Here is a 26,337-nt window from a genome sequence, read left to right as displayed (position 1 = left end):
TCTTAGTGAAGAAAAGTTTTGATAATTCTCTTGAAATGCTCTGCTCTTCATATAACAAACAATCACCCTAACCTTATAATTAACACATCTTGGTGGAAGTAATGTTAATATCCTAGATATAAGTCTGAGTCATTATCTCGAATAGCAATATTGTCCAATGAGACTAATTTCAGAGATTGTGCTGATACAGCTATACTTATTTGATTAGCATGTGAGAAGCCTAGCTTCTAGTATTAAGTCCAATACCATTTAGCTGAAGACCAAACTTTATTTTTACTGTAGCCATGCTGATTATTTTATTTGAGTATTACTTCAAGCTTTGTTTCTCTGAAACACAGAATTAGTATGATTAATCAGTGGTATAGGCCTTTTCTAAATAAATGCCTACATCACTACTTGTTCTGCCTACTATAATGTCCCGAGTTCTGTCCATCTCTTGAGATTTTTCGGGCAAGTTTTTGTTAAGAATCAGAAACTCCCTTATATATGGCAACTGTAAAAAAACAAAAAACAAAGGATCTATGAATCTCTTGTGATTTCTAAGGCATCAGTGTGTTCTGAGTCAAAAACTGCCTCCACAATCACTGATCTCTGACATTCTGTACACACAGATATAAGGGAACCTAGATTATGCAATTCAAAGTACCACAGCTTTGTGAGGTTTTAGAAGTATGGGTGAATTAATGAATCTCCCAAATATAATTCCTGTTAAATTAGAATGACTGGGAATGCACTTCTGAAAAACAATGAAATCAAATTATTATACTACTTAGAAGTTATAATATACAAATGACCCAGAAATGAATGACGAACAATCACAAACTATTATCGGATATTTTTAATGAAATAACTTTCTATGTAGTGAGAGAAATGTAAATTTATTCATCAATACTTCAGATTGAAGGCCTCTGGTCACACAACATATTACCTCTATCTACTTGCATATTCTACCTTGAATGAACCACTGGTTCTGGAGTAGTCACTGCGCTCCTATGTTATATGTTCTTCCTTCCACAGATGACATAACCTCCCTAATTCCCCATTTTTTCTGGGAAATTTAGAATGTAGAGATGTACCTTTTCTTTATAAATAAAGTAATATAATTCTAAAAACATTTTTCAAAGAGTATATATTCATATTACCAAGAAAATTATGACTACATATCACAACACATCCAGAATCTGATGTCTTACTACTTGCCCTGCCAAAGTCCTGGTCCAAGCCACTGTCATCTTTAACCTGAATTATTTAATAGTTTTATAACTGTTTTCTAGGTTCTTGTCCACACTCTTAGTCTCTAGGTTATTCTCAAAAAGCAGCTAGAGAAATTATTTTAAAACCTAAATCAGATTGTATTGGTTCTATGTTCAAATAGCTTCTGTAGTTTCCCATCATGAGCAAAGCTTTCACCACAGCCTACAAGAACGGTATACTCTTTACATTTGCCATTTTTCCAAGTTTACTTCCTTCTAGCACATACTCAACAGCCTCAACCCTACCTTACTCATTCTGCTCCAGTTGTACAAATGTTTCTGCTCTTTGACCTCTGAACACATTCATCCCTCAGAGCCTTTGTACTTGTCATTCCGTCTGCCTAGAATTCTCTTCCCCCAAATATCTAATCCACCAGCCTCTTTCTCATCCTCTGTGTCTCTGCTCACATACTCTCTTAAAGACAAATGCTTCCTTGACTACTCTAAATAAAACGGTACGTGCCCCAACCCACTGCAAAGCATATTTATACTCATACATGACTGTATTTTTCTCCATAATACTAATGTAACTTAGTCTGGCTTCATTACCACGTTGTAGGCAAGAATTCTGTCTATATTATTCATTTATAATACTGTAGCACCTGGAATGATGCCTAGTATATGACAGGCACTAAATCAATCAATGAATCAATTTGTTCAATGAATGACTGGGATCATTGCTTAGTGATGGAATTACATAACTATTGGATTTAATAACTACTTATAAAATAAGCAAGTTAGGGAAATTTCTTCATTTCTACCAACTTTGAAATCAACTTAATCCCTGGATATAGGAATTATCTGAAGAGAAACCTAAATATATTTTTATGTGAAGAAATATTTTTTTCAAAAATGTATCTCTACCCACAAATTACAACAAATTATTACTCTATACCCATAGCTTTTGTCTCCATAATATTAAGCAAACTATTATGTGATACCAGAGAATGTTGCAGCAGATGACCACTTCCCCTGTGACTATTTTCAGTATGGTACAGATGTGCTTCTGAGAAGTGCATTATAAATGGATCCTGATTAAGATGCAAAGGAACAATCAAGTGTATCTATTCATTCCCTGAAAAGTCATGTGATTTATAAGGTTAACTCAAAGCCTGTACCATCTGTGACAAAGAAGCAGTGTAGAGGACATTGTGTCTTCTGCTGCTTCTACTGGCCTCTAGATGGCTCTACAGTGCTGAATCTATTTTTTATTCCTACTCCTCTAGCCACAGAGGAAATTGTGACAGGTTTTATTTAGAATATCTTTAGATCTCATTTCCTCCAAGATGGCATACCTTTGTATGAAGAAAGTCAACTTTTGATAGTCTTTCTTTAAGAATCAAATTATGTCAAATTTTCACCATTAACTGCATTCTCAAGGCCTTCAAAAATGTCTGTACACCTATGCAGTAATAGTGAAAATGTATTGTGTCTGTAAGAAAACAGGTGTCTACTATACAGTTCTGACAGATTTACTTTCAATTTTAACATGAACCTGGTGTATCAAGGGATGTCTTCTGAGTCATCTCACCATATTTGGATGCAACAACGATTGGTATTCGTAGCTAATTTCATGGGGAAGCAGAATAAAATCAGAGTGAGCTTGAATAAGAATTCTTCTTTATTTGCACTTCCCAAAAATTATAGTGTCATTCTCACTACACCAATATAGAATACTACCTCATAACTGGTTGGAAAAAAAAAAAAAGTTTGGTCTTCTGACAAAAACCTTTTAAATAGCTTTTAGTTCATTTTCTCATCCCTGTTGTCATTAGAAACAGGTATTCAATTCATATTAATATATATAACTTAGCTTCTACTTAAAAAAATTAGGACTATATTTTTCAAAAATGTGATTCTGGTGAGGCACATAACTCATGATTTAGTGGATTTTTCCTGAAAGTTGTCCAGGATGAGATATAATATTTTGTATTTTCTTCATAAAATAATTATGGCTACTCTCTTATAGATTTCAGAGAGTTGTGGGGATAAATAGAATATTGGTTCAATAAAACCAAATAAAAGCCTAAAAATTAATTAAACCTTATTTTTTCACTGGAAATTGTGATCTGAAACCAAAACCAAACCAAAGCAAAACAACAGACTTGCAGTCAAATTTTCTTGAGATCCTGATTCTTTTCTCTTACAGAAATCGTACTGTCAGGTTTCCCCTTTGTCCTTTTTTTTTTTTAAGATTTTATTTAAAAAAAAAAAGATTTTATTTATTTATTCATGAGATACACAGAAAGAGAGAGGCAGAAACACAGGCAAAGGGAGAAGCAGGCTCCATGCAGGAAGCCCGACGTGGGACTCGATCCCGGTACTCCAGGATCATGCCCTGAGTCAAGACAGACGCGCCCAACCACTGAGCCATCCAGGGGTCCCTTCCCTGTCGTCCTTGACTCAACTCTCAGAAATTTTTCCTTTGTCATTATCCCACTTGCACTTATCTGAAATGATGCTGGAAAACATGCTTTCCTTGACTAATCTGACTTTGAAGCTGATCTTTGTCTCGTGTTTAGCGGCCTGAAAGTTCATTTATAGCTCAAAGATTTAAAAGTATTTTTTAGTCTCTGCTCATTGTTTCTTTGGTAACATAATTCTTTAATGGGCTTTTGATTTATTCACTTCTAGTCAGTTCTTTGCACAAGTAATTGTTCTCAACGTTTTTCTTCTTGATATGATTTTCAAATCCATTTGATTGCTTCCTTTCATATCTTCATATTTCTCACCAAATCTGACATGGCTACCCTGAACCCATGAGTCTTACATAGGAAGATTATACCTTACTATATCTTCTTTGACTTCTGTCACTTCTTCTAACTGGAAAATTTTATTGGACCCTTATTATTGAAAATATTTTTTAAAAAGTCTACCAAAAAGCAGTCAAGTTTTTCAAATCTGCAAAGTTCTGAATTTATGTAATGTTATTTTTGTTTTTGCATTTGTTTACAGACTAGTTCATTTCTATCTCCTAAACCTTGCAAAGTATAGCCAATAATAAGTAAAACACTACTAACATGTCTTTGAAACATTTCCTCTAAAGCTAAAGTAACCATGTGTCTTGCCTCACAAGTGATTGCAGTTTTCGCTTTGTGCAGTTTGTCAGTACACAGCATATACCACGGTCTTTCCAGTGCCTGATATTGATTTAATGGCTCCTTGTGATCTCATTCCTAATTAAATAACAAATATTTTTAGGGTTTTTATAGAAGTGTACCTGTCTTTCAATACCAATTTATGTTTTAAGGTAAGTAATGCTACCAGTCACAAATGAAATAAGACCTAATTCTATTCTTAGTTTTTTATTTCCCCAAAAAGGTTGTCACTAATATAAAGTTTAAGGTAGGCTATTCTTTTTTTTTTTTTTTCTTCTAGCTATGTTTTCTGGAATAAGTTGCTTCCAAGATCTCTCTAGCAGGTGAAAGGTGAAGTACAGACAGATGACTTCATGGAATGATTTTTAAGAGCCATGCCTGTGAGTGACATTAATTACTCCTATCCAAATCAAATGGGCCAAAATCTAGTCTTATAGAATCAGCACTAAAGCAAGGAGCTTGGGAAATGCAGTTGAATACATGGATTGTTGGTGAGGGCTACAAATGTTTGCACAGTGGTTAATTTATGAAAGAGAAAAAGCAGTTGTAGCTAAAGATGCAAGGTAAATTTATTTTTGGAAACTGATTGTAAGTTGCCTTTGATATGCAAGGGGAGGTTAAAATAAAGATGAACATAAGTTTGAACTAAAAAACAAACAAGCAAACAAGCTGTTTTAGAACACTTAAGTCCAAGGAGCCTTCACAGGCTCTTTATAGACTCATAACCTCACAGTGACAAATGCATATGAAATATTTAAGGGATTCTTAAGACCTCAGAATGATAAGGAAAACCATCTTTAAAGTACAACAAGCTAAATAACTCATATACCAAACCTTGGAAGAAAAAACTATTTAGAAAATATTAAGTGTTAAAGTTGGCAAGACTTTATGAGCTACAACTATTATAACTAAAACTGCATTATATTTAAGAAAGTATATTTGTTTAGAAATCATATGGAGAACAATTTTCAACAATAGTAATTTTGAGAAAGTGATGTTTCACTATATTACAGATGGAAAAGTCAGTATACATAGAAAAATTTAATAAAAAATTTAAATCTCATTTTAAAAGACCATCATCTTTAGAGGAAAACAAAATAAAATCCTACAAAAAGAAAAAAATACACTTATTGTTAATGACAGATGAAAGAGTCTCCTTCTTCATATGCTATTACATAATAATCTTGAATGTACTATACATGTATAAATATATAGATTTTTATGTTAGAAATGTTTAAAAAGTTAGGTTGTAGAAGTGTTATACATTTCAAAAAAGATTTTTTACAATTATTCTGTTGTTCTATGAAAGAGAACTGATCTTGTAAGAATATACAATATTTAAGAGAGGAGAAGGAAATTATATTCAATCTAGTTTAGGGATATTTGTAAATGTTATTCATATATCCAAGATCAACTTTAGAAAGGGACCAAGAGAACTGTACTTCACTGTGAAACAGATTGCTGAGCAGTAACTTGCAGATCAGGTGTCATCTATTATCCTCTTGAAGGATATTTTGACATGAAGTTTAATTTGAGACATCAGTTACCATCTTTAAAAAATCCCACAGCGCTTGTTTTCTACCACTGCTTTTTATCAATTGTCAGAAATGAAACTAACCAAAAGTGCTTCTATGACCTGCAATTTAAAAAATAATGCTCATCTACCAAACTCAAATATGCATATGGATCTCTGACTTGGATAAGAAAGAATTTTTGTTATTAAATTAAAAGGTAAGCCAACATTTCTTTCTCAGTTAAAATGTAAGTATAAATACAATAGCCTCTAGCTATTTTAGACAACATGAGGAATATGACAGATATTTTCTAGAGCATGACTAGAAAAGGAAAATGAAAAAAGCTTATATGCAAGACCAGGAATGATATTTAAAAGAATTGAGGACAGGCCATAATTTTGCCTTTGAAAATTAAAAAAAAAAAGTCTAATTCTAATAAAAGTGGCATTGTGGTATATTACATAATACATTAGAATTTATAGATTGAATGAAGATAAAATGGATATATCAAAAATGCACATATATTAAAAAATCATATTTCAAAAGTCGTATTTGGAATTTTAATTAGGGGTAAGAGAACTCTAAGTTTGTCAAAAAACACAAAATATTTTACCAAGGGGGTTTGTATAAGCTAATTTTAGATAGGAGAAAACCTATCTAAATTCATTTTGAAAATGTAGACATGCTTTATGTTTTTCTAAGTGAGGCTAATATTAGGATATTTCAGGAAAGTTTTTATTCTGAACACATACACAAGTGATAATGATCTTATGTTAATTTCTGGGAATTTTCTAATAGTTTAGAAATCACTGTATTCCTGAAACAATAAGTTTCACAATACCCAACCACACAGTTACTTGATTTATGTTAATATAAAAGATTAATGGCCTCTATGCCAAGATAATCAAAATTGTTCTCATATTTCCATAGTGATGCCCCATTTCTTGAGCATATCAATATAACCCATTCGAGTGGAAAATAAGCCATCAGTAGCAGTAATTTGTATTCAGAATTTCTTTAAAATTCCAACAGTGAGACAGATTTCCAAGAAACAAATTAGAGAACACATGAAACAATAAACATATCATTTCTTCATCACCACAAGCATTATTAAATGCCTATTTACACATATGGGAATAGGATTCTGGATTTCTATTGATATATTATAGGAACACTACAGAAAACAAAAAAACCACTGGATTATGACAGATGAGACCTAGTATCGGTCCATGCTTCTACTAACCAGCACTATAGCTTATGGTTTATGATAAATCACTTAATCCCTTGAGATAGACTATAAATGGATGGGCTCATTTAAATTTTTTTCTTTATTATTTTATAGACTCCTGATTCTCTTACCAAATAATTTATAATATACACATACTACTAAACATTATTATTAAAAATTAATAATTTGAAGTACCTACATCTAGCTAAATAGATTTAAACACATTATGTGTAATACCAAAAGAATAACATTTAAAAAATATTTATAGCTTTCCAGGAGGCGGCGGCGGCGAAAAAAAAATTATAGCTTTCCTTCTTAATATTACAGCTTTATTTATGTTGTGTTGCTATAGAGGCATTAAAAAGACAACACAGAGTAGAGGTTAACAACATGGAATCAGGAGCTGGGGCAACTAGGTTTGAATCCCAACTCTGATACTTATTTGCTCTACTATCTTGAGAAAGTTATTTATCCTGTATTCTTGGAGTTTTTTCACCTGTGAAATAGAAATAATAAGAGTATTTAACTCTGTGTTGATATAAACAGTAAGTAATACAGCCTACTGGAGTTTGTGCCAAGTGTTGTTTCTATTGCTACATGTATTTTCCCCCACATTATTAAGGCTTACCTTAAAAAAAAAAAAAAAGATGGTTTTTGTCTTAAATAAGTATCCATCTAAGGCAATTTTCAACATACTTTCATAGAAGTAGACCAATACAAACTTAGTGTTTTTCTCTATTTCAGAAAGCCTAGATTATGGAATCATGTAAGTGGATTTTAGAATGCTTCTCTAATTAATGTAAGTTCCATTTATTTTCACTTTTTTTTGCCCTCTATGATATCTAGAGAATGCTGTGCAAATAGTATTCACACTGTGAATACTTATTACTATTTATTGTATTGCATTGATTTTAATTGAATTAAAATTTCTACATAAAGTAGCTAAGGATTAGATTTATGCATTTGACAAAGGTATACAGGAGTTCTGAAGCGGTCTCTCAGTTAGTAAATTAGATAATATGGAATAAAACTGTCTAATACTTAACCTCATTCACAGACCAGAAACTAAAAAGGCAGAAGCCTATTTCAGTGGAGTTGACAAAGAATGTAGTGGAAATGGCTGCCATTCTTTCCCTTGTAGTCTCTGGATAAGATTGTCTTAATTCTTTGAATACACTTGGCTGGCAATAGATGAGGTGGTAATGACTTATTCTGGACCATGGTTTAACTGTATTATGGCTGCTGTGCTTTAGCTATTTGTTCAAAAGAAACACTGAGTAAATGAATTGGATCTTAAAGTATTATATAAAAAAGTCTTATCTATGTCACAGAAGTCTGTTTTTCTCTGTCAACCATAGTGAGCCACTATTACCTATTAAAAGTTTCTGTTTTTTTTAAACTGTATACTTTTTTTTTTAAAGATTTTATTTATTTATTCATGAGAGACACACACAGAGAGAGAGGCAGAGACACAGGCAGAAGGAGAAGCAGGCCCCATGCAGGGAGCCTGACGTGGGACTCGATCCCAGGTCCCCAGGATTACACCCTGGGCCGAAGGCCGCGCTAAACCACTGGGCCACTGGGACTGCCCAAAAGTTTCTGTTTTTTTATAAACGTCCTAAAATAAACAGAAGATAAAAATAGGGACTATTGTTTTATACATCTTGAAACAATTATTTAACTAGTGGAAGAAGAATAAGTAAATGTCAAATATTGAATTGCCCCATTAGATCCCCCTTTCTGTACCTGAAGACAGGACATAGCTTCATTAATTTTCATTTGGAAATGTGAACTCTAAAATACTGAAGCTTGATATATAAAGAGTATGTCAAAACTGATTCTGCATGTTATCCATGTTGTAATGTCAATCTGAATATATTTAGCTATGTTCAAGACATAGTCTAGTCTGAGTATGGACACACTCTCTCTTTAGATTTTCACTAAACACTTTTATTTTAAGGGTAATCATTTCCTTGATCATCCATTTCCTGGGAGAGTTCTCCAAATGAGAACATGTGAGATTATTTTAGGTTGACAGCTCTCCAGTGGCAGCTTACTTAAACCAGTAATAAGCTCATTAAATCTAAAGATTTCATAGAAACTGTGATAAGAGACACAATCAACTTAAGGGCTTTTCAGGGAAAAAAAATCATAAAAGTATACTTTAAAACAACTGAATAAGAGCTATTTGATTGCCACCTTTCCAAGTACCACCAAGTCATTCTCAGATTGATGGATAATGAATACCAGAAATTCACCAGCCTCACTGTTCATTTTAGCAATGTACACCTTGCCTGGAATGCTCTTCATTCCTTTCATCTATCAAAATTCTGTCCACTTATCAAGGCTGAGCTCAATATTACTTTTCCATAAAAATCTCTTTGAATATGACAGCCTTCAATAATTTTCTTCTTCTCAGAATTTCTGGTGATTTTAGTCTGCATGATCTTGTCAGCTTTTCGTCACAGGGTTTTGTTTTGAAGTTCTATTTTCAGTGTTACAATCCTTTCACGTAATTATTTACTAACTACTTCTATTTAGCACTATATGCCAAATTATAGGAGCTTCTCAAATCTGAAAACATTTATCTTTTGTAGGTTGAATTTCCTGGAAAACAAACTCAGAGGCAGAGATTATTATGGTGGACATTTATTAGGAAGATATTTATCTTAGGATAAACATCTGTGGAAAATGGGGAGAGGAGGTGGGGGAAAAAGAGAAGTAGTGTTATGATTTAGTTTCACAATGGTCTGAGAAGACTCCAAAGGGAGCTCTGAAATGCAGATGGCTCTTCACAGGTATCCTACATTGGAACAAAGAAGGTAAGTCTTCAGATTCTCTCACTAAACAGTCATTAGAGATAGCACATCCAAGGAAAGTGGGTGAGATAACTCTTTCTAATTAAAGGCTATTTATGTATGTATGTATGTATGTATGTATGTATGTATGTATGTATTTATGATATTATTTATTTATTTGATAGAGAGTGAGAAAGAGAAAGACCACCAGTGACAGGAGGGGCAGAGAGAGAGGGAGAAGCAGACTCCCCACTGAGCAGGGCATGGGGACTGGATCCCACTGGATCATGACCTGAGCTGAAGGCACCTGCTTAACTGACTGAGCCACTGAGGCAACCCAAAAGCAATTTATAAAGAGGCCTAAAAACTGAAAGTTGCCTGTTAACAGCCTCAGCAACTAGGAAATTAAATCTTTCACTTTTGAATAGAAATGTAGGTGGCATGTAACAGTATCCATTACATAACCTTAAATATGAAAACTGGGAAAACAAAAAAGAAAAAACCTGAAAAGCAACTCAAGTGGATGCATCAATTAACAAAGATGCATTTTTGGGGTTATAGAAAACTACACCAAAGCAAATAAAGGCTGCAAAATAGATATATATTTGCTCCTCTCTGTAAATGTGGCAGGATTGTTTTGTCATCAGAATTCTCCATGGGATTGTATGAGTTCTTTATCCAGAGTATATTGCAGCCCAGCTTCATCTGCCCAGATCTGCTGCCTTTTTGCGATTATACACTTATTCCCCAAAGGCATGCTCCCTAATAAAATTTCTACTAGAGAGTTTGCATTTCAAAATTCAATGGCATATAGATGGCTTCCTGGGATCAGAAAAATAGAAATATGGCTTGGTTGCTTCTTTTGAACTTTCTGGAGCACTTAGGTATCTGAAGAACCACTCTAAAATAGTGAAGACGTTTTAGTCTAAAATTACTACATTGAAGATATAAGATGAAAGAATCCACATTACACCATGTATTGCAAATCATATTTAATAGAAAGGTAGACTTTGAACTATGAATTCTTCCCTTAATGCACTGTCAACTCCTAATGATAGGACAATGGAAGGCTACAACCATATGGTACCTGTTTCTAGAGCACAGGCTAGCTGATCAGTATCACTCTAATGAAATGTCAAGACTCAGTGATAGGCTGCATGTAAGAGCCTCACTGGTGATCTGAGATAACAATGCATCATGAGAAGCGGAGTATTGGAAATTGTAGGTATAAGGAGTAGAAGTAGATTATGAGACATCTGAAGAATTTAGAAGGAGAGATGAATTCTCTTCACTTAAAAGAGAATCTAGCAGTGGAAAGGTCATATTAAAGGTTTAAGGGACATTGTTTCAATGGAAGGGAAAGAATTTGATAAAGGGACTAGGAACATAAAGGATATGAGAAATCAGTTTTGAGACATCATGGATATTAAATGAATAGTAAAAACATTAACATAGATAATAGGATGATATTCTCAATTTGGTTTTAAAATTGTATGTATGTGTTGTGTGTGTGTATTTGCTATGTATTATGAGAAAGTAAAAATTTGGTAAAAAGTAACAATACTTATATAATTTACTATATATATAATTTACTAAACATTGGTTATTCAACAAAATAAGCACTAATTCAACAAATATTTGCCTACTATGAATTAGTGTTCTTAAGGATAAAGATATGGAATGAGCAAAATATGCATTCCTTGCCTTTATGACATTTACATTGCAGTGGGTAATTAAATTTTGCAGATCTCTTATTCAATAATTTTCTAATGTGTCTTCACATAGCACAAAAGCTATTAAAAACTGAATGCTAAACTCTGTAACTAGCATTCTAGATGAAAATCAATGTGTACCTCTTAGATGAACTCTCATAAGATTTGGAATAAAATGAAACAAATTATCTTCTGTACTTTTTCAGCTTCTTTTCTTCTGTAAGTAAACTGATGGGGAAGTTTTTCTACAGAGTTCCAGTTCAAAATTGGATGCTGAGAGGCAATTATAATAGCAACAGAAGCAAAGATTTTTGATTCTAGCTTTGAAATTGTAGCTAAAGGTCTATGTTCTTGACCTCGTGACTTGCATCACAGTCTCATAGGTAGTAAATTCTTAGGAGAGTGTGTCATTCTTATTTTCCAGGACTCATCCTAGAGACTCAGTTTTGGCTGCTCTTACAGATATAATGATTTTATTATTATCCAATTAGCTACAAAATCTCTTCTTACTCAAAATACCTAGAGTGATTTCTGTTTCCCTCAGTGAACGTGTACTGATCTTGAGTAGATTATTCTATCACCTAAGATGTTTATAGTATAGGGAAATAGATTAGAACATACCTCTCAGAGGCTAGATATGCTCTTTCTACTTTGCTAATTTAATTAGACTGAATCAATCTACCTGACAATAAAATAATACAAATAATAGTCTGACTTGCTCTGTTAGATGACTGCAAATAAACATCTTTTTTTTTGTTAAAACTAGACTCAATTAATTTCAGTAATAACAAAACAATACTCAACATTTCTCTCTACTTGTTATCAATGGATTTTGTTTTCCAATGCAACAAATTAATCCAACTGTCCCTCAATTCCTAAGTAAGAGGAATTCTTTCTCACTCACTAATTGACCTTGGCTAACACATCATCCTAGAGGGTATTTTACATGTGAATATACTAGAGTCCTCTTCTACTCTAAGTTTCTTTTTTTTTAATCTTATTTAAGTTCAATTATTTAACAAAGAACCTATCATTAGTTTCAGATATAGAGTTCAGTTAATCATCAGTTCCATATAACACCCACTACTCATTATATAATGTGCCTTCCTCAATGCCTATCACCCAGTTTCCTGATCCTCCACCCACTTTCCTTCCAGCAACCTTTATTTTGTTTCCTATAGAGTCTCATATTCATGTTTCAATGATGTCTCCATTTTCTAACATTATTAATCCTACCTTCATTTATTTCTGGTTCAAATGAATTTCATTTCTCTTTTCACAGTTAAATATTAATTGTATTTAAACAGAATTTATCAGACTTCCTGCAATTTTGTAACTGAATGAGTTCTGTTTGGCCATAAAATTTTTCAAATTTCTGCAAGGTCCAGGCTTTATTATTGAATGTCAGACATGACATTTGCTTATATACTAACATAAGAGACCTACATGTGACTTTCTCTCAGAGTCATTTGTTTATATTCCAGGATAAAGACTCTCTCCATCCCTCCCTAGATGTGTGTTTAACTTAGAGAATAAAGTCTTTTTGTTTCTCTCTGGTTAAAGAATGGTAGTTCGGACAGCTGCTCTATTTAACCTCTATGTCTCTTAACTTCATCTTTTGTGGTGCAAGCATTACTATCAATCCAAGGACATCCGCCTACATCATGTTACCCACTGGAGAATTGCAGCAAGAGGAACCAGTAATGCTAAGATGATCTATGAATAAATAAAATAAGTCTTTTATGATCGAGAGATCATAAGAGTAAATGTAGACATGGAAAATTTTAATGAGGAACGCTTAAATTATGATGATTATTTTCTCCTATCAACTCATTAAGAAGTCAATAGACTTATAGAGACTTATATGCTTTTTTACTACTCTTATACTTGGTGACACTTTTTAAAAGACTCTAACTTCATATAAAACTAAGATATATTTTTATTATGAGATAAATATAATATACCAAGACTGGATCTTTAAAAACTCCTAACCCTTCATTTTTGTTCAAAGTTTTAACTCTGCCTAGCATGTGTTCTGTGCTATGTGTTATGTTGAACATAAAAACAAATAACATCTCCTTCTTGAACAATTTCTTATAAGACTCTACAATGATGAATCTTTCTGGCTACTTTAATATTTATATATACTTTTATTCAATCTTCTACTTCTCTTGTATTATCTTCTTAAAGGTATAATTTGTTTTTCAACAACATTCCCTTTCATTCACCTTTCTTTATCATGTTAATGATGATTATATTTATATATATTTATGGATAAATAATATTTTGTCATTTAAAATTCAACTACCATTTATATATGAATGAATGGATGATCCCATTCCTCCTAAACATCCTCGAAGCCACACGTCTTAAAACTTTTCATACAGTTCAAAGCATGTTTTAAGTCTATGCTATAGATCATCCTTGCTACAAATATAAGACTCAGTTAAATACTGAATTATAAAGGCTTCCCCCTCTCTTAGATGATAGAATATAGGAAAATGGAGAAGTCTCTGGTAAACAATAGCAGAATAGCAGAGGATGATTTCTGGTCAAGATAGCTTTTCACATGTTGGCACATCTCTGCTATTAACACCTCATGATTTTTATAGTTCCTCATTCTGTAGCAAAGGACTGGTTGTCTTTGTGACAAGGTATAATTGGAAGCAAAATGGTGGACTGATTTTCAACATTAGTCCATCAAATAGCCTTGTGGATCATCCTCTTTGGTTATAGACACAATGCCCATATGGGGGATCATACAGCCTGTGAATCCTACATAAGCTAGTACAATCTGAAGGCCCAAGTATTTAAGAAGGCACACAGGGTTTTTACAGAATGGATGTGTGCTTTTTTTAGTAGTACAAGCTTCTCAATAGCATAACTGGTTTTGAGTTTATCTGCTTCTTGCCTATTAATTATGGGGAATAACATTGACTAGACATTGGTTTTAAGCATCTAAACTCTGCCTATCTTACTCAACTTAATGGAGTCTATTTAGAGTATAAATGGAACTACCGGCTCCCTGGATGCCTATATTATTATTCCTGAATCTGCCAGCCATCTCTTAATCTTTTGTATGGTACTACTTAATTTTAATATCCTGTTAATGCTGCTGCTACAAAGATATTTCTTAAAACTAATTAATTGAGAGAATCATAAGCTGTTGGATTTTCAAACATTTTAAGACTGTAAATTATAGTGTTCTCAATTATCTTAGTTTTCAGACCTCAGGCAGACATTGTCATTTTAAGAAGAAATGTATTCCCTTTCATGGTTGCTTGCTTTGCACACTAGTTATTTCTCACATAAACTTGTTTCTTTTGGGGAGCTTTGCTAAAACTACAAAGAAGCAAACAGCAAATACTAATATTCTGAATATTTTATTTTATTATTCCCCATGTTAAAGAACTTGGTGGCTTCAAATTTGCTTCTGATAATATGAGTCAAATTTACCAAATCTTTTATCTTAGATCAACAAGAATCATCAGTTTTCTACCTCCAATAGTGTAACTACCAAGACAACACCATTTAAAAAAATCTGTATGTATATCTGTGCATATCTGTTTTAGGTTTTGTCACACACAGCTCTTCATTTCCAGGTTATTTGGGTTATTATACTTGGCGGCATGGAACCAATTCCCTAGATACAGAATCTTAAGCAAGATAAAGGCTGACATAAAATTCCAACTGTGGTCATTTCAGGTTTGGTAGGGCAATATTCAGTCATTAAAGATCCATAATGCTTTATAGCTTTTTACTAATTCATCTACCAGGATATGGCAGTCTCTACACATCAGGATGGAGTTGTAGCCATCACATCCACATTCAAAGCAGCATAACGAAAGAAAGGGCAGGGGAGTAGAGTCTTCAGTTACTATTAAAAGAAATATGCCAGAAAAGGCTACTTCTGTTCATACCCCATGGCCAGACTTCAGGCACATAGCCACACTTAGCCATAGGAGAGATTAGGAAATTCTGTCTTAACCCTGAGTGGTCATTTACCCAGGTAAAAGTATATTGCTGAGAAAAGGGAGAGAATGCATATTAGGGGACCATTAATAGTCCCAGCTAAACCCAGAGAAAAGATAATTCCAATCTCATATAAATGAACACACTCATTTTTTTCTTTTGGACTACTATAAATGTTTATAACTAAAACTCAATATGGACACTTTTAAGAAAATGAAACACAAACCAATCTAATCAAATAATCAAATACAATGCAAAAAATGCTAAATAAAATACTAATACACACACATAATGTATTTTAGTAATTCATATTGAAGATGGTTCAACAATTTAAAAAAGGAAATTCCTTAAAAGAGAAATTTAATAGAAGAAAGGAGAAAAATGTATGATTATCTTAATAGATGAGAAAAACATTAAATACAATTTAAAGGATATTTAATTAATCAACCTCTAAATAGTATAGGTCAACTTTATATCAAGAAGTCAAAATTTTAGGTACTATACATGGTAAAATAAAAGAAAATCTTCCTTCTGTCTTGGAGCTTAAATTTTAGGGGAAAAAAAAAAATCTCTCAGGATACAAAGGATAAAAGAGAATTGCTTCACCTGCCAGATTATCAAAAACATCAAAAACAGTAAGAGGTTAATCTCCAAAATGTAAGGAACTCCTACAGCCCAGTAGCACAAAAAATTTAATAAGCTGATTTAAAAAAATAAGCTAAGGATTTAGATAGACATTTTTCCAAAGAAGACATATAAATGGCCAAAAGATATATTAAAAAGTACTCAATATCACTAATCCCTAGGGAAATGAAAATCAAAACCACAATGAGATATCACCTTAAATTTGTCAAGATGCCTAAAAACAACAACAAAAGACCCTAAGTGTTAGCTAGAATGTGGAGAAACTGGAAACCTCAAATGCTACTGGTGGGAATGTAAAATGGTGCAGCCACTATGAAAAATAGTATGGGGATTCCTTTAAAGATTAAAAATGGAACTATCATATGTTCCAGCAATCCCACTTCTGATTATTTACCCAAAAGAATTGAAATCTAGATCTCCAAGATATATTTGTGTACCTATGTTCACTGAATATAGTGAACTATATTCACAATAGTCAAGATGCGGAAACAACCTGACTGCTCATCAACAGATGAATGGATAAAAAAAAAAAAAAATGTGCTATGTATACATACATACAATAGAATAGTTTTCAGCCCTAAAAAATAAATTCTGTAATATATGATATCATTGAGAACATTAAAATAAGCCAGTCTACATAACAACAAACATTGCATGATTTCATTGATATAAGCTTATTAAAATAGTCAAATCCATAAAAGAGTGAGATGGCGGTTTCCAGGGAATGAGGTCAAGAGGAAATGGAGAATTAACAATGGACATAAAATTTCAGTTTAAGCAAGATAAATTAACCCTAGAGATCTGCTGAACAACATTGTACCTATTGTTGACTATAGTGTACACTTAAACTATTAATGGGATAGGTCTTAAGTAAAGTGTTCTTACCAGAATAAAATAAGTTTTTAAAAAGTAGATTAGTTATAATACTTAATAATGACACTTTATAAGCTTTCACATCAGAATAGTGAAAAGTTATGCATGGTTTCTATCCCTGATATTTTACACATTATTAAAGGAGTCCTGATGAGTAAAATGAGAAAAGAAGATGACTTTGAGGGAGAACTTTTAGGAAGGTAAAGATTAAAGATTCTTTTCCTTTTATGAAATTGAGACAGAACAATTGTGTGGGACGACTAAAACAACATGACTGTCCCAAATATTTTCCAATGCAATCTACTACAAAGTATGAACCAATGAATGTACCAAAGAGAGTCCTTTCAAATTCGTGGAGAAAGACTGGAGTATTTAAAATATGATAGTGGTACAATCAAGTATTTTTATGGAAAAAAATAGATATATGCCCTATACAAATGGAAACTAACAGCCTTAAATATAAAGATCAATTCTTTGAAACTGGTAAGAAATATAGAAGACTACTTTATGTCCCAAATAAAAGTATAGAGGAAAACACAACTTATTGAGATAAGAATGGATTAAACATAATACTTTTAACATTTTTTTTTACAAAAATGTCACAAGGAAAGTAAAATTATAGACCTTGAAATGGAACAATTTTGCCACATATTAATACAATCAAAAAATAAAAGAAAAAAAAAACAAAGATATTAATGAATAAAGGAAATGAATAGAAGATTCACCTAAGAGGAAGTTTTTTTTTTTTTTTTTTAAGATTTTATTTATTTATTCACGAGAGACACACAGAGAGAGAGAGAGACAGAGACACAGGCAGAGGGAGAAGCAGGCTCAATGCAGGGAGCCCAACGTGGGACTCAATCCCAGGTCTCCAGGGTCAGGCCCTGGGCTGAAGGCGGCGCTAAACCGCTGAGCCACCCGGGCTGCCCTAAAAGAAAGTTTTATATGAAAAGATGCTTACTTTCATTCAAGAATAGGTTAAAGGCGAATAAAAACCTTGAGAAATCATTTTACATACTTCAAGTATTTAGCTCTCTTTAAAATGTGCAAAAAATCTAAGTATTTGAGATATGCCTAGTGGAATTCAGAATTTGTACACATTATTTGGAGAAGAAACTGGAGGTTCATAACACTGAAAGAAGATGAACCACTATATCTACTTAAATAAAGACCCTAGAGAAACTTCCATTCACCTGCCCAAACCAATGTATGCAAATGTGATCACTGGAGCATTGTTTATTGAAACAAAAGTTGCAAATAATTTAGTACAATAGGAAAATGGACTAAAAAGTATATATTTTGCAGTAAATCTATACAGAATTTAAGTAATATACAAAGTATATCAATAGATAAATTCCAAAAACATCGTGTTGAATGCAACAACAATCCAAGTACACTTGGGAATGATAAGTATTCTGCAAAATACAATTTTTTTTAAAGAATTATCTATGTGACACAGAGTGCGAACATGAGGAAGAACAGAGGGAGAGAGAGAATCTCCAGCTGACTCCCCATTGAGCACAGACATGGACACGTGGCTCTATCCAGAGATCATGATCTAGGCTGAAATCAAGAGTCAGATGCTTAACCCAATGAGCCACTCAGGCACCCCAGTTCAATTTCTTGAAAAAAAAAAAAAATCTGACATAGAAGTAGTATGAAGACACGCAAGGAAATGTTAATTATCAAATTTACTCTAGAGATTAGATGAAGAAAGAAAAAGAAGAAGGGTAATGTTTGACTGCTTCTATTATATTGTAGTATAAAAAATATACTGGATACCATGGATATTTTTCCTCTTTTGAAGATTACTTTAATGAAGATGATTTCAGCAGAAAACAATAATTACAGTTTTAAGATAGCCAATTAGTTACTATGCATTTGCTGTGATGTAAAGGTCTCTAAAAGCAATAAACACTTGCTTCCAGTTAATTTTAAAGACTTTGGTTCATTGTTACAATTTAATTTCTAAAGTAATTTCCATTCTAATTAAAACCTTTAGTACCTGCACTGAAGGATCCTATCAAAAGCAACTTAATTTTTTATGAATTTGGAAAATAAGTCTAGCCTTTTGAAGATCTGAAGTAATAAAATGTGATAACTGGAAGCACTGGATTACATTGATACGAATAGTTTTCTCATAAGCTACTTCCTCATTTTACCCTTTCCTCTCAAGTAAAATTAATTATCAAGAATCTATTAAACATTATGTGAATTTGTAAGAATAAATATTTGGAAACAAGCCCTCATGATCTTTCCTTATTTTCCAAGTAATTGTTAACCCTTTTTCAAAGGAGATACTTATGACTAGCTGTAAATTCCCATATTAAAAAGATATTAAAAGATTTGTATCTAATAGGCATTCATCAAATTGTTATGAGCAAAAAAGTGATGTACACATTGTGCTGGAACTTGAGACTAATAACAGGTGAAATTTGTAACCCCTGCCTTCAGATGATCCAATAAAATTAATTTATGTGACTGATGTTGATAATAATATTAACAAAGGTTAGGAGGAATTGCCAAAGAAACACTTAAAAACTTCCACTCTTATGACTCCCTGCTGTTCCCTCTCCTCCCACCTCACAGGCATATTCAGAGGATTGCAATTTTAACCCTGAGAAGTTATACTCTGGAGGTGACAGTGAACAAGAAATGAACCAGCTTTTCAGGAACTAAGGCTAAGTTTTAAATCTTTTTAATTTGTGGTTTAATTTGTACATTAGATTGATTCAGTATTGCTAGAATTCTAAGATGCCTATCAGAGAGCAAAGATACATCTGCTTTGGAGAGAGATAGTATGGTCTTAAGTCCTCGAGTATACCTAGATTCATTGATTTTTAACATGACTGTTTACTATCTTCAAGGATATAAATGACTAGTTTGAGATTTTCTTCAGTAAACTGGAATCTATGCTACACAACCAAATGCACATTCTAGAACTGAGAAATACTTTGAAATAAAAATCTCAATAGATGTGTGTTTAATAGCAGACACAAGGGGGGAAAACTAGTAAGAACTAGTAAAAACTAGTAAACGGAAAATTAGGTCAATAAGTGCACTGAATTATAGAGAAACAAAAAGATGAAAAATAAGTAAAGAGAATGAGATGCTGGTTTTAAGAGGGAAAAGGTTTAATGTGTATAGGTGAAATTCCAGAAGAAAATTTTTTTTTTGTTTCTAGCATTGCTTATAACTTAATGTCCGTTTTAAATAAACTATGTTTAATTACTAAAAACAACTGTTTTAACTGATATTTTCTTTACCTTGAGTTGCTTTATATTCTTAATGTTCCCCTCAAACCTCATTTTCTTTGTAAAGAACAAAGGAAAGATCAGTCTGTTCTGCTGAATGTGCTGGGTGAAGCCATGATTATTTACTATTCTTTGGCTTAGCTCAGTGGTAGGCACTGACATGCTAATTGTGTCCATTTTACAGAATCTCCCTTAAAGCCTTCTCTAAAAAGGCAGGGATATTTCTGTGTTTATGCACATTCAAATCTTGAGTCCTCAACAAGTATTAGCTGTTTTGTATCATTTTCATTCTCTCTTATCTCAAATATGATTGAATATGTTTCTTCATTCAGTTTAAATTTTGATTCCTGTGGCTCTCGGGTTTAAACTTGTAGATAGAGTGGGAAAGCCTATAGGGTTTTTGTTATTTTGATTAGTTGATTGGTTGCTTTTTTTTTTTTTTTTTCTGGTTTTTGTTCTCAGTCTTTCTCTTTGATTATAACTTTTTGTATCCATAGCAAATCTTCTGGGGTTCTAACTAAATATGGCTACTGAGAGTCTTCCTTCATTTTGTCCTATAGCATTCTTCTCTATCTGATCTAGTCTCATGGACAGAAACTCTACAATGTCAATGTAATCAAGGAACAAAACAAGTTATAGTTCTCTAAAATCAAAACTTCATTCACTTAAAAACCACTTCTCGAGTTTCCAGATGTTATAAATCAAACTCTTGAAATTTATATGAAAATGCAAAAATAGGGCAGCCCCAGGGGCTCAGCGGTTTAGTGCCGCTTTCAGCCCGGGGCGTGATCCTGGAGACCTGGGATGGAGTCCCACGTCGGGTTCCCTGCATGGAGCCTGCTTTTCCTTCTGCCTGTGTCTCTGCCTCTCTCTCTCTCTCTCTCTCATGAATAAACAAATAAAATCTTTTAAAAAATGCAAAAAAGACAAATTGCCTCCAAGCCAATTACTATCAAGTACAGCAAATAAATAAGTAAATAAATAATTATAGTATAATAAAGGGTTTTCTTTGGATTAGATGTTGGACAGGACACTATAGAAACATATATGAAAGTCACCTTTCATCTTTAATCCTAAAAACACAAGAGAACTATTGCGTATGTTGGTGTTTCTTGTGCTTCCAGGAAATATTAGAACAAATGAAAGTTTGTCAACAAAACACCTCCCTCCCATCCTCTACCCTTTTCCCTTCCAGAACACCTAAAGGGCTAAAATTATCTTTCACACTTGCTACATCTAAGATGATTTAATCACTATAATCCTAGAAATAGAAATCTTTGTTATGAGCTTTGATGTCCAACTCCTAGACAGAGTCTACAGTCACTATCTTTTACATAGGCATCTTGTCCTGGTAGTGGCATTTAATTTGGAACATTTTCATTGCAGGAGCAAATTGGCAGACAACCAAGAAAAATGACAATTTCTATGAAATAAAATGTACGGATTGTGGGGAGGTGAAGGAGGAGTACTGCAGATGGGGGTAATGGGACTTATTATATGAAGTTCCTGCTCCTAATCAGCTCTATAATGGATCTGAGGCAGTGAAGGTTTCCAGGGGCCAGTAGCCTGCTCCTAATGAATCTTTGACTGGCTGAAAACCTGACCTTCATTTTAATAAAGTGTATAAATACCAACTTTATCCCTTTCTTGGGAATTTCACCAAGTTCTTTTAACTAGAGAAAGCTTCAAATATTAAATGAAGTAGCCTGGGGAAAGATTAGAGATTATTATTAACATTTGGTCTTAACGAGGTAGCTATTGTGTCACCATTTAAGGGTGAAGCATGCTTTTTTGTTATTGCTGACTGATGGGCCTAGGATTCTGAAATCATTCTGTAACTTTATAACTCATAGTCTGAAAATCCAACCAATCTTTAAATATTTACACACACATATTCATACATAGTTGTAAGAGCTTATCAGCATGAACTACGTATTTGAATATTTAGTAAAGGGACAGTTTAATTATATTACTTTTCAAGATAAATAGGTAGCCTATAAATGACTCCAGCATGCCAAGAGTTGTGAAAAGCCTCATATTTTACCTTACTTGCAAACTAATATGTTAGTCTACCACATTTTCATGGATGCCACCTGAAGACATGAAACTCCTGGTCTGAGGCCAAGGACTTTATTATTCATGGCATAGAAAGCAACATAAGCATGGACATATTCACATCAGTTGACTTTGCCCCCAACTCCTGGTTGGTCAGTGAGGATGGGCACAGTTGGATGCCAGTAAATAAAATGGACTGTGTTACAGGAAAGGAACACTGAACTTAGGGATCCCTGGGTGGCTCAGCGATTTGGCCCCTGCCTTGGCCCAGGGCATGATCCTGGAGTTCCGGGATGGAGTCCCGCGTCAGGCTTCCTGCATGGAGCCTGCTTCTCCCTCTGCCTGTGTCTCTGCCTCTCTCTCTGTGTGTGTCTCTCATGAATAAATATAAATAAATGGAATCTTAAAAAAAAAAAAAAAAAAGGAATACTGAACTTAGGAAAACTGGCTCTCTTAATGGATATTAAGTATGCTTACCCTCTTCTCCAAAGGAGGATGTCATCTTCATCATACTGGAAGGTAAGCATACTTGTCTTTTCCTCTGAAAGGAGACACTGTATCTTCCAAGGTTGTGCACTGTGCAAACATCTTTAAGAAGATGAACTGGGGGACAGCCGGGTGGCTCAGCAGTTTAGCGCTGCCTTCCACCTGTGGCCTGATCCGGGAGACCCGGGATCGAGTCCCACGTTGGGCTCCCTGCATGGAGCCTGCTTCTCCTTCTGTCTGTGTCTCTGCCTCTCTCTCTCTCTGTGTCTCTCATGAATAAATAAAATCTTAAAAAGAAAATTTAAAAAAAGAAGATGAACTGGAAAAAAATGAGATGGATTGAAAAGAAATTTTTTAAAGAAGGCAAATTAATGTCTTGCTTACAAGAAATAACTAAACATGAAACATGAGTGACATACTGTCTCATGCCACTTGGTCAATGATTCTGATTAATCTATCCTACGGAGACTGTGACCATATCTGTTTAAATTGTGTCATACAACATTTAATTAAGGCTACTGTCAACAGGTCTCCAAGTTGCAGGATGAAGCCAATTTAAGTACAAAACTTAACCATCCCGTAATGTCCTCAACAAAATAAACTGAACAAATCTCATAAAGCACCAAGTCTACCTTAAAAAGCTATGTGACTTTCTCATTAAATTTCTGTACCTACTTTCCCACCTTTCCCAAAGTACTAATCCACATTGAGAAGGTTGTTTTAGCAACTGCATGGACTCTGTCATGGTTTTAACCTAAAAGGTTAAGTTTAGGGCAGCCCGGGTGGCTCAGGGGTTTAGCGCCGCCTTCAGCCCAGGGCTTGATCCTGGACCCTGGATCAAGTCCCACGTCGGGCTCCCTGCATTGAGCCTGCCTCTCTCTCTGCCTGTGTCTCGGTCTCTCATGAATGAATGAATGAATAAAAAAAAAAAAATGTTAAAAAATAAAGGTTAAGTTTAGGGCAATTCCTTCATCCATAATAATCCTGTATAAGAAGTTGAAGCTAAAAAAAAAAAAAAAAAAAAAAAAAGAAGTTGAAGCTGACTTTAATACTTCTGGTGCTCAAGTACTTCTGTTGAAAATTTCATCTAAATGGAAAAAGTCCATCAAACTTTTAAAATTGGATGACTTTTATTATAGGAATAACTCCCTGTAAGATGCACATGAATAATAGATTTGTTTTTCTTTCCAGGAAGATTGTCTAAGTAGCCAAAGAGGGGCCTCATTTTGGAAAGACCTTTCCGGTTACCTGAGGGTTTGATGATCCACGACGGGGTTTATCTAAATATTTCTCTGCAAACTCAAGTTAAGAAGCAAGTCATCATGTTTCCATCAAGGAAAAAATGAACACTTGGTCTCGTATACAAAAAGGATAGTCCCGGCCTTGCACCCGGTCACCCTGAAAAGAAAGCTGTGTTTTCAATAGTTAGGGTCTCTCCAGTGTGACCTCTATCAGTTGAGGTCACGAGTTGACAGGGCCTCCGGTGTGACTTCCAGAAGGAGAGTTCATTTCAAATATCTGAGTTGAGCCATCGATTTTGAAGCGCTGGCCCTGACGGCAGAGGCGGCGGCATGAGCCCTGGGCCTCGGAGAAGGCTCAGAGAAAGGCAGCATCAGGCTCCCGGAGCTGCAGCGACAGCTACGCTTCCCAGAAGAGGCCTGATCTCGCGGGATCTCCAGCGATCTATGGGAACCGCAAGTGGTCCTGGGAAGAGAAACGTGCTCCCTCGCGCCGGGCGAGGCTGCGCCCAACGCCTCTTCTTTGATTGCAGGTCTCGGAGAGGCGTTTGGCTCACACCGTCATGGGTCAGAGTCACGAGGCTGCTGCGCCTCGCCCTGGGGCTCACCTAGGTGTGGGCAACCCGCCAGTGGCCCCAAAACTGCGCGCACTGCGGGGGGGGGTGGGGGTCAAAGGTCCGCAAGAGAGCAAAGAAGACCGGCACAGGCTGCCAACCTACAGCCTCCCGGGTCCCGCCCGGCCTCAGGGTCGGCCCCTGCCTCCTGCCGAGTGGAATCCATCCACCCCGGGGGCCTCTCCTGTCACGACTGTGCGAATCCGTGTGGAGATGACAGCTGGGGTGTTGACATGTTTTGTGTGGTAAGTACAGGGGCTGGGAACCCTCCCTTGCTGTTTCTGACACGTTTCAGTCAGGTTAAGGTGAATCACCTTAGACACCTCAGACACCTCGCTGAGTGCAAATCCTGATCGGCGAGACCGGTCAGGGAGACTTGCTCCAAAGGGCTTTCCTTCTTTAAGGACGGTTTTGTGGTGAACTTTATATATATATATATATATATATATATATATATATATATATTTATTTATTTATTTATTTTTATTATTTTTATTTTATTTTTATTTTTATTTCTTTTTGTGGTGTACTTTAAAGAGATAGATCATTAGTGTTCTTTCCATCCTTTTGTGGTGAACTTTATTTTTATTTATTTATTTATTTTTATTTTATTTTAATTTTTTTGTGGTGCACTTTAAAGAGATAGATCATTAGTGTTCTTTCCATCCTTTTGTGGTGAACTTTATTTTTATTTATTTTTATTATTTTTATTTAATTTTTATTTATTTTTATTTAATTTTTTTTTTGTGGTACACTTTAAAGAGATAGATCATTAGTGTTCTTTCCATCCCTCAGACTTCTCTGGGTCTGAAACACCCCACTGAAGTGAGTCTTCTCCCCTTTTGCCATAAAAAATCAGTGTGTATCATTCCGGTAAGTATGACCTCACCCCATTCTTCAGTGATGCCCTACTCACATGAAGATTTTTCATCTGCTATAGTCAATCAAGGACAGGGAAAGTTTAAAAATTTTTTTTTTACAGAGTTCTAATATGATCTTACTCTGGCCCATTATAGACGGATTTGGCAAACCCTGTACTTAACTATTAATTATCATCCATGTGATCCAGGACTCTTTCAATTGAACAAAATGATCTAGATGGCCGAATCAAGAATTACATTTGAATGCTTTGGGCCTTCTTTAGGCCGGGCTGACGCCTAACAGGGTGTTGTAGCTAAGGGGAGGAAGCATCATGTCCCGGAATGACCAGGGGAAATCCTGAATTTTCAAAATAAATTTATATAATTTCCCACCCCTTTTGTTCCCATTATTAACCAGGAATCAATGGAAGTGGGCATTCCAATCCTAGGGATAGATGCGTACAGGGACAAAACTTCCTTACTATAAACATGAGGAAAGTTTTGTCCTGGGAGAAAATAATAAGATTGTGAAATTAAAACAATCATTTTGCTATTTGCTTGCTTTAATCAGATAACGCAGTAGGTCTAAAATAAACTTGACTTTTTACCTTTTTGTTTTGTGTTTGCTTCAATGAGAAAGAAATTTTCAAACATTGGTTTTAAAAATCAAACATTATAATCCATGGAAAATTATAACATCTACCCTAAATAGAGAGGCTGTTTGAGAACATCGAACT

General features: G+C 34.3%; 1 long non-coding RNA gene across 2 annotated transcripts in view; it reads right to left on the bottom strand.

Annotated features, from left to right (window-relative positions):
• The window catches only part of LOC140608391 (uncharacterized), a 149,976-nt gene extending 125,425 nt beyond the window's left edge, over positions 1-24,551 (bottom strand). Inside the window, exons 1-3 of one of the 2 annotated variants that reach the window (XR_012010408.1) lie at positions 24,137-24,551; positions 22,880-23,175; positions 7,394-7,589 (exon numbers count right to left, since the gene is read on the bottom strand). This is a non-coding gene — a long non-coding RNA (uncharacterized lncRNA). Of the gene's footprint in view, positions 1-7,393; positions 7,590-22,879; positions 23,176-24,136 lie in introns of those variants that run through there. The other variant, XR_012010409.1, reaches the window with a different exon arrangement.
• Between the last annotated feature and the right edge of the window lie 1,786 nt (positions 24,552-26,337).

Source organism: Canis lupus, chromosome 17 (assembly GCF_048164855.1).
Source record: "Canis lupus baileyi chromosome 17, mCanLup2.hap1, whole genome shotgun sequence".
Taxonomy (NCBI): domain Eukaryota; kingdom Metazoa; phylum Chordata; class Mammalia; order Carnivora; family Canidae; genus Canis; species Canis lupus.
The sequence above is the reverse complement of the archived record's forward strand: the minus strand, read 5'-3'. Positions and strand labels throughout refer to the sequence as shown.